We start from the raw sequence: 13,978 nt of genomic DNA on the forward strand, positions 1-13,978 counted from the left end.
TTTTGTTCTTTCGCAGTATCCAAAAGCAGCAAATTTGCAATGATTTTACAATTATAGCCTATATTCGAAGAAAACTTTAATACTTAAACTTAAATTGAAGAATATTCAAATGATTAATAGTAACTCCTTACGGATTAAGATATCTTGCATTATTTTCAATTTCTGCTACCAGTGCGTATAGGCAAATTCAGTGGTAAATTGTTATTCTCATCACTTAGAGCTTGTTAATCCTGTAAGTTACGTAGCACTTTAAAGTGGGCAAACAAATCCTTACGCTGCATTATATTAGTCTTCTCTTCCTTCGCTAACTTTTGAAAATTCATATATTACTGTTATCCACGAGTATATTTACCCAGTGGCTGAAAAATATTAGAAAGAGTATGAAAATTCATTCTTAAAAGTAAGCATAAATTATTTCCATATTCATAAAGTTATACATACCTATTCTATTATTTAGCTGGATGTTAGCTGCCACGAAGACATCCATATGCAATGTGCCTGCCCTCCTTCCTTTTTAATCCAGTGTATTATCCTAATAGTTTGCTGCAGGACAGTCTTAAGTCAGAAATAGATTGAAGTGTGATAATTCGGTTCTACTTTCTCTTTACCCTGGCCTACCATGAGGAGATACTCTTTTTTATCTTGATTTTTCATAACGTAAATGATAAATAATTATTCCTGAAATAAAAACGTGCACACACACACATATATATATATATATATATATATATTATTGTCTTTTCAGATTATATACTGTATTTTTTATCTTATATAATTTCTTTTTTTTTTCTTTTTTTCAGTACTCCGAAAATTGATTTACGTTAAATAATATTGGTGGCCCTGAAAAGGGCCGATTTTTGGATCCGACACGTGGCAGAGCACATTCCTTTTTTATACCATGCAATCCGATCAATCTAAAAAAATACCCATTCGAAACCAACAACAGTAAAGCTCATTCAATAATCCGTCCAGTAGCCATTCCGCTCGATCACTTGATTAAGTCGATTAGGTATCGAGTTAGTCAAGTTAGCTAAGAACTCTGGGTCAGACCTAAGGCCTTCCCAGATATTCTTCGCTTGATCGAGAATCGCTGCCCTCGTCCTCGCGCCTGGCTCTATCCATCGTCTGGACATCAATGCCCAGACGTTCTCAATTAAATTGAGATCCGGTGATCGAGCGGGCCAATCCACCACTTCCAACTCCGGGTGTCGCGCAAACCACGCTCGCGTTTCGCGTGAGGTATGGATCGCTGAATTGTCCTGCACAAATCGGATCACCGGTACTTCATCCGCGGGATATACATTACGCACGCTTGGGAGAAAAATTTCTTCCAAGATGCGAATGTATTCCCGGGAATTCATACGTGGAGAAATCTCCACAAGATCACCGATATGTTCACCGGAAATCCAGCCCCATACGCCACACGATACGCGTCCAGACCGATGAGTCTGGAAGACGTGGTTTGGCTGCAACCGGGTATCGTTCGGGCGCCACACGTGCAAGGCCTGAGCCTGAGAGGGCAACGATATGAAAACCTTTTCATCGGTCCATATCGTAGCCTTCCAATCTGCACGGCTCCGCGAAAGATTCGCGAGGGCATAGCCAACTCTCTGCTCACGGTGAGCAGGAGTTAATGGGATTTTACGCGCTGGACGACGGCAGTGAATACCTGCAGAGTGTAAACGCCGCAGGCCGGTGGTCACTGAAGCTGGATAATCTATCTCCTCCACTATGTCGCTGACACTAGCGAAGGGATCTTCTTCGATCCTGCTCAGCAGCTGCTGGTCATCGATCTCCGAAGTCCTTTTCTGCCCTCTGTTCTCCGCTCTCCGGTCACGCAGTGCGTGGTCTCCGCCTTCGCGGTACCGACGTATCCAGCGCCTGACGGTGGTCTCGTGTGCCCCGCAGAGTACAGCGATCTCACTCGCGCTTTTCCCGCACTCAAAATAGCCAATGGCTCTTCCTCTGGTAGCCTCACTATGCTGTGACATCGTCGACGTATCCAATAGATATGAATGTTATAACAAATTAACGTTATTATCGATACTTCTAATTCAATAATCGAGGCATTATTCACTTTTATCTATAATAACGTTAATTTGTTATAACATTCATATCTATTGGATACGTCGACGATGTCACAGCATAGTGAGGCTACCAGAGGAAGAGCCATTGGCTATTTTGAGTGCGGGAAAAGCGCGAGTGAGATCGCTGTACTCTGCGGGGCACACGAGACCACCGTCAGGCGCTGGATACGTCGGTACCGCGAAGGCGGAGACCACGCACTGCGTGACCGGAGAGCGGAGAACAGAGGGCAGAAAAGGACTTCGGAGATCGATGACCAGCAGCTGCTGAGCAGGATCGAAGAAGATCCCTTCGCTAGTGTCAGCGACATAGTGGAGGAGATAGATTATCCAGCTTCAGTGACCACCGGCCTGCGGCGTTTACACTCTGCAGGTATTCACTGCCGTCGTCCAGCGCGTAAAATCCCATTAACTCCTGCTCACCGTGAGCAGAGAGTTGGCTATGCCCTCGCGAATCTTTCGCGGAGCCGTGCAGATTGGAAGGCTACGATATGGACCGATGAAAAGGTTTTCATATCGTTGCCCTCTCAGGCTCAGGCCTTGCACGTGTGGCGCCCGAACGATACCCGGTTGCAGCCAAACCACGTCTTCCAGACTCATCGGTCTGGACGCGTATCGTGTGGCGTATGGGGCTGGATTTCCGGTGAACATATCGGTGATCTTGTGGAGATTTCTCCACGTATGAATTCCCGGGAATACATTCGCATCTTGGAAGAAATTTTTCTCCCAAGCGTGCGTAATGTATATCCCGCGGATGAAGTACCGGTGATCCGATTTGTGCAGGACAATTCAGCGATCCATACCTCACGCGAAACGCGAGCGTGGTTTGCGCGACACCCGGAGTTGGAAGTGGTGGATTGGCCCGCTCGATCACCGGATCTCAATTTAATTGAGAACGTCTGGGCATTGATGTCCAGACGATGGATAGAGCCAGGCGCGAGGACGAGGGCAGCGATTCTCGATCAAGCGAAGAATATCTGGGAAGGCCTTAGGTCTGACCCAGAGTTCTTAGCTAACTTGACTAACTCGATACCTAATCGACTTAATCAAGTGATCGAGCGGAATGGCTACTGGACGGATTATTGAATGAGCTTTACTGTTGTTGGTTTCGAATGGGTATTTTTTTAGATTGATCGGATTGCATGGTATAAAAAAGGAATGTGCTCTGCCACGTGTCGGATCCAAAAATCGGCCCTTTTCAGGGCCACCAATATTATTTAACGTAAATCAATTTTCGGAGTACTGAAAAAAAGAAAAAAAAAAGAAATTATATAAGATAAAAAATACAGTATATAATCTGAAAAGACAATAATATATATATATATATATATATATGTGTGTGTGTGCACGTTTTTATTTCAGGAATAATTATTTATCATTTACGTTATGAAAAATCAAGATAAAAAAGAGTATCTCCTCATGGTAGGCCAGGGTAAAGAGAAAGTAGAACCGAATTATCACACTTCAATCTATTTCTGACTTAAGACTGTCCTGCAGCAAACTATTAGGATAATACACTGGATTAAAAAGGAAGGAGGGCAGGCACATTGCATATGGATGTCTTCGTGGCAGCTAACATCCAGCTAAATAATAGAATAGGTATGTATAACTTTATGAATATGGAAATAATTTATGCTTACTTTTAAGAATGAATTTTCATACTCTTTCTAATATTTTTCAGCCACTGGGTAAATATACTCGTGGATAACAGTAATATATGAATTTTCAAAAGTTAGCGAAGGAAGAGAAGACTAATATAATGCAGCGTAAGGATTTGTTTGCCCACTTTAAAGTGCTACGTAACTTACAGGATTAACAAGCTCTAAGTGATGAGAATAACAATTTACCACTGAATTTGCCTATACGCACTGGTAGCAGAAATTGAAAATAATGCAAGATATCTTAATCCGTAAGGAGTTACTATTAATCATTTGAATATTCTTCAATTTAAGTTTAAGTATTAAAGTTTTCTTCGAATATAGGCTATAATTGTAAAATCATTGCAAATTTGCTGCTTTTGGATACTGCGAAAGAACAAAAGGACCCAGCAACATTACCCACAACAGGAATGTATTCTGATTCTGCAACTATAAACTGTTCTGTCACCATTCAACAATATTCACTCATGGTTACGTAATGAGATGTAGTGTAAGTAAATGGATTTTAATATATTGGCTTTTTCTTCTTTACATATTTAGTATATTTGAAAATTAATAAGAAATTAATTATATTGCGTAGAAACATTAGCTGGATAATAGCAGAATGGCTTCTGGATAATGTATTGCATGACACTGGACAGATTTACGTAAATAGCTGTTTCTTGGACCTGTGGCAGTTGAGCTGTCAGGAGCTCTCAGAGGTTCTCTTCCAGCATCATCAATTGGAAATAGATACGAAAGCTTGTCACTATTGATATTAGGTTTCTGCAAAAAAATCTGAGTTAACGATTATCTATTTTAATAATGAATTGCATCTTCTTTATTCGTAGAATCTTATTGCTGTAAGCTTGGGATCCATAGTTGACTTGCAAGCTCCAATGGACTTTACGACTCAAGAATATAGCTCCTTATTATTAATATAAAAGTTAATGATGTGTTATTCTTGACAAAATATCAACAACATAAATTTAATTTAAAATATATATTTTCAGTTATTTTTATACACCATATGTTACACAATAATAGGTTAAAACTAAAATACATATTTTTTATACAAATTTATAACACTTAATATGATTTTATTAAAAGCTCATCACTTACAAGTTATTTTAATAAATTAATACAAATTACAGAGGTTAAGTTGCACATTTTGACACTTCACTCATTGGAATATGCCCTCTTCTTTTTATTGATCTGTCGTTTGATTACTATATTATTACCGCTTCTATCAGTATACCAAAATTCCTATCACTATACCAAAAACGTGCTCGAGCAGAATCAATGGGCACATGGGGTATCATATGTCTTTCTCTCTCACTCTTATGCTATTAGACAGAGAAAGAAGAAAATTCTTACTATACCATTTTATCCCGAGATGATATACTTTTGACAAAAGTAAGACGATCAACCGCTACACTCGAGTATATGCAATTTACCAGATTCTCCTTATTCTCCCCACCACGACTCCTATACGTCATCGTGACGTCATCTGACGTCACCGTGACGTTTTACGCTTTGGTGAGAACTAGAGACCTGAAGCTGTCCAGCTAGTTACAAATCTAGTAGGCCATTCTTCACGAGCAGATTCGATGAATGTCAGTGTACGTGAGAACCTTAAAAATGAAATGCAAGAAAACAGTGATATTTTACGAAGTATTGCGTTAAGACTAGATGAAACCGAGTTAAGGCTGAATGATTTTCAAGTGAAATTGAGTAATTTTATGCAGAAACATGCTGAAGATAATGCAGATTTAAAGAAATATGCATCAATTTTCATGGAGAATCAGACTAAAGAGGATGCTGAATCAAAGAAACATGTAATGAAGATAACGCGAAATTAAAAAAAAAAGTGCTATTTTTCATGGGGAGAATCATGCTAAGGAGAATTCTTCTTGAAATAATTCGACAAAGAGTTTTATTAGGAAAAAAGAAACTTTTACTACCATCAGTGCTCGTTGTACCCTTGTAACCCCAACACATGCCTGAAGAGTTATAGATAATGAAGAAAAGAAAAAATTGGTCGAAGAACTGCATGTACCTGCAAGACGGAATTTTCAACGTAGAAGAGTTATAATACGAGGCTTCGATGACCTCTGGCAAGCAGATCTGGTTGATATGAAGAATTATACTGACGGAGGTTACCACTATATTCTCACAGTTATTGATGCATTGTCGAAATTTGGATGGGCAGTAACACTAAAAACCAAAACTGGCAAGGAAGTGACAGACGCATTTACGAAGATTCTGAAAAGTGGGAGATGTCCCAAAAATTTGCAGACAGATGATGGCAAGGAGTTTTATAATAGTGATTTCAAATCGCTTATAAAAAAACGTAGAATAAATCATTACTCAACATACAGCGTATTGAAAGCCACGATAGTTGAGCGCTGGAATCGCAAGCTGAAGGCTGAAATGTGGAAACGATTTACGTTGAATGGAAATTATAAGTGGCGAGGCATACTGCAGCGACTAATTGAAGACTACAACGCAAGAAAACATCGTACTATAGGAATGCGACCTGTTGATGTGACGCCAGATCAAGCTAATATGCTCCTGACTACAGTATACAATAATATAAAGATTGTTGGCCGTGCCAAGTTCAAAGTAGGTGATTTTGTACGAATCAGTAAATACAAGAATGTATTCGCAAAGGGATACACACCAAATTGGGTAACTGAAATATTTGAAATTATAAAAGTGCAGAAAACAAATCCTGTTACATATTTACTTAGAGACTCTAGTGGTAATGATATATACGGAGGATTCTACGAATATGAACTTTTAAAAACTGCTACTCCTAATGTATATCTAGTGGAGAAGGTATTACGTAAGAAGGGTGATAAGGTCTTTGTGAAGTGGTTAAGATTCGATAATAAACATAATTCATGGATAAATAAAGATAATATTTTGTAAAAACAATATTTATTAATAAAATTATTCAATTTAAATATAATAATTTATCCTATAATGACCCCATGGTAGAGTCGATACAGTTCCGTGCACGATATAACGCTTATCATCGTATGGGCTGAGAGCTACTTTCCGTTGCGTAATCGAATAAACATTATGCAATTTTGAGCGAATTAAATTTTGATTACGGACTTGTACAGTAAAATTTGTTAAACAGTCCTTATAGTCCTCGAAGGTTATGTTTCTAGCAACAACGTAAGTCTTAATACCTTTAGCTTTTTTGATCATTTTATTTTGTACTTTAAATGTGTACATTTTTGATCTCAGTCCAATAAACTCTGTCATTATCTGCCCATTATTCTCATCTTTCATCAGCCCAGGGACTTTTTTATTTACTAGAGGTAAATTGTACTGATTGTTGGGAGAATAATCGCTTGTATCGAATCTAGCAAGATTCTCCCTCATAATAGTGTAAATATCATCACACTCAATGCTGTATATTAGACTATCCGTATCGGTATATAACGCTTTACATTTGCTACCGAACGTAGGAAGCATATAATCATAATGAAAATCATACAAACATGTTTTCGAAATATCAAGAATGCTCATACTTACGTATATAGGCTTATCGAATTTAGCTGCTAATTTTGTTAATTCAATCGTGACCAAATTCTCACTGAATATAGTGCGACTGTGAAAATTAGGCTTAGCAATCATTGCTTCAGCACCATATCTTCCCTCCCACCTACTCACGAGTCTCACATCAACTCTATTTCGAACATTCTCCATAGTCTTACCGAACACCGCATTGTTCATTAATTTGGAAAGATTTTTCTCAAACTCATTTTTAGATGCTGCACGCAAACTAGTGTTCAGATCGATATATTTACGTAACCAGGTGGACTGCTGAAATCCTAAAACGCGATGAATGTGTTTTAAGACAACACCATTACGCATACATTGCTGTAAAGCACGATAGTGTGTAACATAGCGCTCCTTATTTTCTAAAGTTGCAAGTAGCTTCTTCTGAAGGTGTACCCGGTGGTGCATCACGTACGGGACAAAATGGAAGGTCGGAATGTTTATCGTGAAGCATACTTGGATACTCTAAGTCAACCTCTAAAATATAACCCTCGGGTGAATCTATCGGTATATTAGAGATATCCAAGTTATTAACATTTTCAATCCAGCGAAATCCGTGAGTAGGTAGCGGTTGAGACATTGCCCACCCATACAAATTATTTACATCGTAGTACATTAAATACTTAGAAGTTTCCTCGGGATTGTAGTTTTGCATGTACCGATTGTTAGCCTTTTCATAGCGGTGCGAGCATTGGCTTAAACCACCACGTATGCCCTGTTCTACGAAAAGCAGCATTTCTACGTCAGTGAAAAGTTCTAATCTTATTCCTGTATGTTTGAGCATTGCATCCCAAGTGAAGCCTGGGTGTGTATAATAATGAGCGGGATCCAAATTATAAGTTTGCATGCAGCTATCACGAAAATTTTCGAAAACGTCAGCCAACAATAGTACATCAGTTTTCAAATAGAGATCGCTATACTCCCCAAGTGTTCGTATTTGAAATTTGGTCCATACCTCCTTAGCGTGATTATACGCACCCTCACTAATATCACTATCGGATAATCTATTATAGAATATCTCGCGTGGAGGTAAAACAGTTTCTACCAGACGATTCAGACTCTATGTAATCGTAAGGAAAAATACCTTTCCTTGTCAGAAGGTTAAATTGTTCTATGTTTAAATATGAGAATTCTGACTCTAAATTTTTTAACTGTGATCTCGTTAAATATGAACTCAATTTGTCTAAACTAGATGCCATAAATTTGAAAGAATCGATAAACCTTAGTTGTATATTATATTTACGGATGAATTTAGCGAATGAAATATACTTCTCCTTATGTACAGGTAATAAGTGTACTGAACCTTCATACAAGTTAGCGATTGTACCGAAAATAAAATGTGCATCATAACCTGATAAATTGTGAAAAATTACTGGTATTACATGTGAATCTTTAAATTTTAAATTACAATTATTATGAGCAGGTCCCCTATATTTACCAGGTAAATGATCATGATCGCGAACACGTATTTGATCTGGAAGAAACGGCTTTTTACATATATGACAGTTGGGTTCAGTATAATGCCTTGAATTTTCACTAATACTTAATTTATGCATAGGTACTACTGTTTTCAGTTTTTCACTCGCTATACTAGCCATTTTATCAAGCTCATGTACAAACCATTCAATACAATCAATTCCTTGAAATGATTTATAATTAGAAAGCGTTGAATCACGAAGGCTTTTAAAATAATAACCTATACTAAAAGGTATGTGTTTTTGATAAATACCAATATCTTCATCCGTTTGCTCAACTTTTTCAAGCAAGCATTCAATGTCAGCGTATATGACAAATGGCACCCTCTCACTGTTTTTCATGTTAGTGAAGAAAACCCAACGGTCCTTGTCAGGTAGCACAATTTGGATGTTTTTATTGAGTTGCGCACAATCACGTTCATGCGATTTTAGTTTCTCATCATTGTGGAAATAGTGTAAACAACTATAGGAGGGAAAAAGTAATATTAGAATATAGAAGCAGTAATTATATATATATATATATACTGGGTGGAACGTTAACGCCGCACTTCCTTTAACCGGGTTATTCCTGAGACTTTTCTAAGGAAAACGTCGTTGGCCGTTTTAAAATCTAGCCACTGGTTAAGGAGATATTAAAGATTAAATTTTGTATGTAATTATTAATTTTACATGTGATTGCAGTAGTATTGGTATGTACTTTGACCGGCAGAAATGGCGTCCCTTGATGCGTTTAGGAACCGCATTTTAGGATCCTTCACTGTATACTCTATTCTGCTAGGCGGAGATAGGGGAATGGAACGCGATAACTATAGTAGTTAGTTTATCTCGCTCTAAATGCGTGAGTGCGAGAGAGAGAGCTTTATACGGCATAGCAGGGCAAGCCAGGCATCCCGAGGCTTATTTCTATCTGTGCCATTGCCTATGGCTATCTCTCTCGCTCGGTAAGAATCATTCATCCGTCCTTGTTTAGGTCAGTTCTACGCCAATGGATACTCTCTAAAGAAGATTTTCTCAGGCGACACCATTAAAGACTGCGATTACAGCGGGGATTTTAAAATACTGTGCATCTGTCACTGTCAAACGTCAGTATGAAAGATTATTGTCGCTTACAGCGTTTGGTGCAATTAACATTATAAGTCTGGATTATTATGTGATATTCTGTAATGCACAAAAACAAATGCCGAAGAAGTGAGCTCCTGCTCATATGGATTAGATTACAAAAAAAGCATAAATATAACATTGTATATTTTAAGGTTTGCAAAAATATGTTTGGAGGCAGTAGCAATGCTTCCAAATAATTAACAAAAAGAAAAGATAATAATGCTTTTAAAACGAAAAAAAAAATATCTCCCGCGGGACTCGAACCACCGACAAAAGCGCTTTAACTAATCTTCGAGGCAAGCGACCTAGCCATTGAGCCACGAACTCTTCATGACCATTGATCAAGATTTCTTCAATGTAAATGATATTTTAAACTGAAGGATATTGAGATATATTATTATCAATGTGTAACGATTATAAAAATATTTCTCTAATAATAATTAGTTAAGTGTGCGCGTTTAGGATATTATTCTATACATGTTAAAATTTAAAAGAAATAACTCTTAGTCTGATTAATAAACGAGTGAATTTTATTAATTAAAATTATGTTATATTTACAAGAAAAGTTACATAAGTGGAAACCAGTATATTCTTATATTTAAATGAGTTTCTTCTATAATGCCAATAACTTATTGGTTTAAAAAATTAAAAGTAAATTAACATATGTATATATATATGAGCATTACAGAATATCACATAATAATCCAGACTTATAATGTTAATTGCACCAAACGCTGTAAGCGATAATAATCTTTCATACTGACGTTTGACAGTGACAGGTGCACAGTATTTTAAAATTCCCGCTGTAATCGCAGTCTTCAATGGTGTCGCATGAGAAAATCTTCTTTAGAGAGTATCCATTGGCGTAGAACTGACCTAAACAAGGACGGACGAATGATTCTTACCGAGCGAGAGAGATAGCCATAGGCAATGGCACAGATAGGAATAAGCCTCGGGACGCCTGGCTTGCCCTGCTATGCCGTATAAAGCTCTCTCTCTCGCACTCACGCATTTAGAGCGAGATAAACTAACTACTATAGTTATCGCGTTCCATCCCCTATCTCCGCCTAGCAGAATAGAGTATACAGTGAAGGATCCTAAAATGCGGTTCCTAAACGCATCAAGGGACGCCATTTCTGCCGGTCATTGTACGTGTGGCAAGTGCAAGTATAAGAAAGAAGTTGCTGCTATGACGTTTCACAATCCCCTTTTATTGATTTTTTCGGAATCGTTGAGAAGTTGCTGCCGGTTAGCTGTTTTGCTTTTTTATTGATTAGCTGGAAATTTTGAGATTTAATTCGCGTTCTCGCGCAGAAACTAACGCGTACGCGCAATTTACCTACGGAGAATCTTGGTTAACTGTTATTTTATGCCGCCCTATACCATTTAATTTCCGATGCCAAATAATTAATGGGCAAATCGAGATAATGTAAATTAAATTCTATGAGGATTGAACACTTTAAACCAAGACTATGCTCCAGTCAATGAGCGCTCAGTTGTGCATATCTGTCGATCATTGAGACTGTAAGCGAGAAAAAGAAGCTATAGCCGAATAGTCGCGTCGTTGACGGTTAGCCTAATAAATGAAAAGATTGCGTAATCCAATGTTTATTTACCTGATTTTATGGAGCAACTTCAAGGATGGGCAGCATTGTAAATGTACTCCATATGGCCACCTTCAGCATCGATGCACGCCCTTGCTCGTCGAAGATTTGCTTGGACAGTTATTCGGCAGAAAATGTGGTTCCAGCAAGACGGAGCAGCTCCGCATAACGCGGCCACTGCGAAAGGCGTGCTGCACCGCAAGTTTTCCGGCAAATGGATCGGCCGTGGTGGTCTCATCCCTTGGCCTGCTAGATCTCCTGATCTGAATCCATTAGATTTCTTCTTTTGGGGGGCCTTGAAAGAAAAGGTCTACACGGGAAGACATCTAATGTGGGATCAGGAAAAACTAGCAGCGCGATTGGATGTGGCTATCACGAAGATCACGCCTGAGATGGTAGCCACTGTCTAAGCAAATCTTCTCCGACGAGCAAGGGCGTACATCGATGCTGAAGGTGGCCATATGGAGCACATTTACAATGCTGCCCATTCTTGAAGTTGCTCCATAAAATCAGGTAAATAAACATTTGATTACGCAATATTTTCATTTATTAGTCTAACCGTCAACGACGCGACTATTCGGCTATAGCTTCTTGTTCTCGCTTACAGTCAATGATCGACAGATATGCACAACTGAGCGCTCATTGACTGGAGCAGAGTCTTGGTTTAAAGTGTTCAATCCTCATAGAATTTAATTTACATTATCTCGATTTGCCCATTAATTATTTGGCATCGGAAATTAAATGGTATGGGGACGCACACAATAAGAGTTAACCAAGATTCTCCGTAGGTAAATTGCGCGTACGCGTTAGTTTCTGCGCGAGAACGCTAACTAAATCTCAAAATTTCCAGCTAATCAATAAAAAAGCAAAACAGCTAACCGACAGCAACTTCTCAACGATTCCGAAAAAATCAATAAAAGGGGAGAGTGAAACGTCATAGCAGCAACTTCTCTCTTATACTTGCACTTGCCACACGTACATACCAATACTACTGCAATCATATGTAAAATCAATAATTGCATACAAAATTTAATCTTTAATATCTCCTTAACCAGTGGCTAGATTTTAAAACGGCCAACGGCGTTTTCCTTAGAAAAGTCTCAGGAATAACCCGTTTAAAGGAAGTGCGGCGTTAACGTTCCACCCTGTATATATATACAGGGTCTTTTCCTAACGGCGGGACATAGGATTGTGTTATTTGACTATAGCATTGAAGCACTTACTATACATTAATATAATTAATAAAAGCGTAGATAGTTAAGTTTTAATGGTTACTTTAGTTTAATTGCTTCTATTATTTATTATAAATATCATTTTACTTAATTAATCTTGGTGACTTCGATTAATACTTAAATTAAAGGGAAAATAGTAATTTGACTATAGTAAAAAGTACTATAGTCAAATAACACGAAATCTCCTATGTCCCGCCATTAGGAAAAGACCCTGTATACAGTAAAACATACCGATCACAAATAAGATGAGAGCGTTTTCCTCTAGTAAGCTGTCCATTTAGCAGTCTGGAAAGGTTCCTGACGCATATAAAATGTGCTGCTGCTCCTTGATGCTCGAGAAGAAGAAGAAGATTAGCGTGTCTGGTCCTCTTGCATTTTGTTAATTGTAGAAGTGCTATGATTGTATTCTCATTCGTCTCAGTCTCTTCCACCATAGTAAAAATATTAATAGAGACATCATTAACTTCCTCAAATTTCGGAATCTGTTTTAATGTAGTCGGAAACGTTATATTTCTAACGTCGAAAACAGTTGTAAAATGAGGATATGAAGATTTTCGTTTTGGATGAGTATTTAGTTTTGCCAGATAGAGCGCAGCCGTTACAGCCCATGCAAAACATGTATTATCATCACTGTGTATGTTTATCACAGCCTGTTTATTCTTAATAGATTCTGGAAGCTCGATTGCACAACCTATACGCAGCGGGTTATAATAATTTATATTTATAATTAAATTCAGTATTTTTTCCAACGCCCATCCACTATCACGCTCTTGAAACTCACTCAATTCTTTTAGAATTTTGTCTATTATATTTGTATTGTACCAATCACTAAAACTATCAGTTTTGTATAAAACTGCATTGCGGGTTGAGATAAGTTTAATATCACTTATCTCTTTAGAAATAAATTGTCCGTTAAAGATGCAATTTATCCTAACTGCGTTCACGTTATTAAACACTTTTTCTGTGTAGATCTGTACTAAGTCTTTTGCACCTGTTAGAAAATCATGTGGTTCTATATTATTATAATTTAGAACCATTCCGCTACATATTCGAGATTTAAATGAAGACTCGAGATCATTCCAAATAAGCTTTCTCACTCCAATTGATTTCTTATTTTTTGCCGCATGCAGAAGTAGACGCTGGATAGTTGTTATTTCAGTCAGATTTTTGTGTAGTGTATCCGGAGCTGCAGATCTATTAGCATCTCTTAAACTTCGAATATAATCACGACACTTGCGTACCCACTCATGATAATTATGCTGATTTCCT

General features: G+C 37.8%; 1 long non-coding RNA gene across 1 annotated transcript; it reads left to right on the forward strand.

Annotated features, from left to right (window-relative positions):
* The first annotated feature begins 4,124 nt into the window (after positions 1-4,124).
* Positions 4,125-4,688, forward strand: LOC136773663 (uncharacterized). The gene is made up of 3 exons (XR_010822665.1): positions 4,125-4,232; positions 4,323-4,503; positions 4,573-4,688. It is a non-coding gene; the product is annotated as an uncharacterized lncRNA (long non-coding RNA).
* The last annotated feature ends 9,290 nt before the right edge of the window (positions 4,689-13,978 follow it).

Source organism: Prorops nasuta, unplaced genomic scaffold (genome assembly GCF_024137725.1).
Source record: "Prorops nasuta isolate Cenicafe-Biocafe unplaced genomic scaffold, Cenicafe_Pnas_1.2 PNAS00005, whole genome shotgun sequence".
Taxonomy (NCBI): domain Eukaryota; kingdom Metazoa; phylum Arthropoda; class Insecta; order Hymenoptera; family Bethylidae; genus Prorops; species Prorops nasuta.